Source organism: Stegostoma tigrinum, chromosome 30 (genome assembly GCF_030684315.1).
Source record: "Stegostoma tigrinum isolate sSteTig4 chromosome 30, sSteTig4.hap1, whole genome shotgun sequence".
Taxonomy (NCBI): domain Eukaryota; kingdom Metazoa; phylum Chordata; class Chondrichthyes; order Orectolobiformes; family Stegostomatidae; genus Stegostoma; species Stegostoma tigrinum.
In genome coordinates this window covers 39,837,479-39,840,537 of record NC_081383.1, presented here as the reverse complement: position 1 = coordinate 39,840,537, position 3,059 = coordinate 39,837,479, and the positions used below count along the sequence as shown (strand labels likewise).

At 40.5% G+C, this 3,059-nt stretch overlaps 1 long non-coding RNA gene across 1 annotated transcript in view; it reads left to right on the top strand.

The window, feature by feature from the left end:
- The first annotated feature begins 1,461 nt into the window (after nt 1–1,461).
- Nucleotides 1,462–3,059, top strand: part of LOC132206093 (uncharacterized) — a 23,953-nt gene continuing 22,355 nt past the window's right edge. The window contains exon 1 of the long non-coding RNA XR_009442815.1: nt 1,462–1,776. This is a non-coding gene — a long non-coding RNA (uncharacterized LOC132206093). The remainder of the gene's footprint in view (nt 1,777–3,059) is intronic.

Below are 3,059 nucleotides of genomic sequence, written 5' to 3'. Positions count from 1 at the left end.
TGCCTCTTGCACACATTCAATGCTTTGGCATGAATTACTTCCTGTGGTAATGAATTCCACAGGCTCACCATTCTTTGGGTGAAGAAATGTCTCCTGATAATAAACAGGAAGGCACATGAAAGCCAACTGCAAGTTCCGCTGTAGGCAACACACCATGCTTTCTTGGAAACATAATACCGTTCCCTCTTCATTGCATGGTCAAACCGCTCCCCACCCACCACCGACTCCTCAAACAGCACCAACTCCATGTGGACTGCAGTGCGTCAATAAGGTGGTTCATCATTTTTATCTCACGTACAATTAAGAATTGCATATGAATAGGTACTTCCTTTATATACAGCAACAAATAATATTTCATAGTGAAGAATGGTTTTCTTCTCATGGAAATTCAGTAAAACAGATTATGACCAGTATTTTTCAGATGTTATGCAGTTCTTGGGATAAATGCAAATACATTAATGTAAATGTCAGTGTATTCACTCATTGCTTTACCCTGAGTGATATACGTAATTCTCCACAGAGTTTTTCAGCCTCATCCATGTTCTGTGTGCTGGGATGCTTATGGCCAGTTTGCCTTTCATTTTCCATTTCATTGTTCTGTTACCCAATCACCTGCTCTGAGAGTTGGCCCTGGGGTTGACACTGCTAGTGATGCCCACTTGGACTCTGGTATGTGGATTACAGTTCCTTTTCATTTACCAGGTGGAGGGGTAGAAGCTCAGCTTTTCTGAAAGAACCATCATGGTCTGAAACGTCATTACTCCATCTAGAACCACTGACATTGATTTGCCAACATCTTCATGGCTGGAACCCTCAAAATATATCGAGCTGTGAAATAACGCAGGAACAAGGACCTCGATCTGAGTCATTTGTAATGCGCATTTAGATAAGATTAAATCACAGATTGGAAACTGATGAAATGAAATCATCTCAATGACTAAATTACATTGAAAATGTAGACTATTTCAGTGATTAGAAACATGAAACTATCACAGATTGTTGTAAAAATGAACATTTGATTCATTAACACCAAACTGGAAAGGAGACCAGCCATCCTTACCTTAGCTATGATGCCTGTTTCTCCAGGGCAAGTACTGTGGGGGATTTATAACTGCTTTCTAAAATGGCTGAGGACACCATTCAGTGGTAGCAATTAGGGAATGAAAAGAAAGGGTGGCCTTGCCAACAGTGCCCCAAAATTTGGAAGATTATTTTGAAAAGTATGGGAAGTTTTTTAAGGTTCACTATAAATATGTTTTAACCCAGTCTATCCCCAGAAATGCAGCAAGGAGAATTCACACTGACCCTGGTAACATCACTCTCATTCACAGGGAGCTTTCGTTAGAGTGTGAGGCAAGGTTTAAGGAGATTTATTCCACATTTGCGTCCAAGTCAATCCTGTTTGATATGGACACTTGGGTTAAACTTAGAGAAATCGTTCTTTCACAGTCCTGACCATCTTCTCTCATCAGTGTCAACTTGATCAAAATTGAACATTTTAGTAAAAAGAGGATGTATCGTATGATCACACTGGAACACAATGTTCTTTCATACTTTGAGAAATGGGCCTCACATTCTTAAGCAACTCTCCAAATGACTTGCACTAACTGATTTGATTGTCAATAAACCAATTTGTTCTATTTGTCAATCAGCGATGCTATCACAGCATTGCAGGATGGGTCCTGGGAGTCTGTGTGTATACGAAGTAGGAGTACGAACTCAGAACTCAAACTGTGTGAGGGAGAGCTGCACATAGATGGTCAAGATCACTCCAAGGTGAGCTTACTGATGCAAGGGGTTATTTTCCTTTTGTGTTTCATTGTTCAGGTTGGTTTGATTGGATCTGGATGGATATTTCATTCTGAAGGAGTTTGGGTCTCAGGGTGTCTCTGGTGTGTTTAGGCGCAATGACATGATATGTTCTTGGAGACTGTGGTCATTTTGTTAGGAATTACAAGAGGAAGAGTTTCTGTTTAATCTCTGGTAACCCAACATTTTCAGATGCCGTGAATATCAGGTCTCAGTCCTGTTGATATTTCTTTATTATTCATTCCCATGGTTTGGCTTTCGCTAATTATGTTAATGTTTATTGCCCATACCTAGTTACACTTGAGGAGGTGGTGATGAGCTTGCAGTATATTTTCTGTAAATAAACCCACAATGCTGTTAGTTAGTGCAATTGGGGTTTGGAGTCAATGACAATGAAGGAATCGTGATACACTTCCAAGTCAGAATGTTGGCTGGTTTGGAAGGGAACTTGAAGGTGGTGATCTTCCCATCTGCCTGCAGCCGTTGTCCTTCTAGTTAGAAGTGGTTTTGAGGTTGGAAAGTTTTGTATCAGGATCTTTGGAAAATTTCTGCAGTGTATCTTGTAGGCAGTACACACTGATGCTACTGAACATTGGTGGTGGAGGGTATGGGTATTTGTGGATGCGTTGGCCATCATGTAGGCTGCATTGTCCTGGATGGTATCAAATTTCTCACAAGGGTTCAGCAAAAGGGTCACCATTCCTGTGTTGATGCAAAAGCAAATGGAGCTACATTGTCTTGTTCTTTTGTTACACATTAGTTCATTAACGAGGATTCAAACTGCTGATACAGAATGTGACCAACATAGTGTGAGCTCTTGTGGCACATTGGAAGCATCCCTACCCTGAGCCAAGAAGCCCAGATTCTAGTCCCAGCTGCTCAAAAAGACCAGTGCAATTATATTGCAGAACAGCTGACTAGCACTGTAACATTGCCACAATAACTTGAGCAGAACTGGAGGTAATGTTATCCTCACTGTTTCTTTAATTTTACCAGAGTTACTTTTTATTAACAAGCTGGAGTTTCATATTGAGCAGAGGAATTTCCAGGTAAGGAGTGGAGGGAGGAGGATCTGTCTATTTGTAACTGTTAATAAACAGAGCTAGTATCAGATTAACTCAGCCCCAGTCAGACTAGAGAGTCAAAATACCAATGTAGCCCTTGCATGTTTCATTAAGAAACATGGGCAGAAAGAAAAATTGACATCAAGCAAGCAGGAGAAAAATGTGAGAAAAATATTATACAGGAAG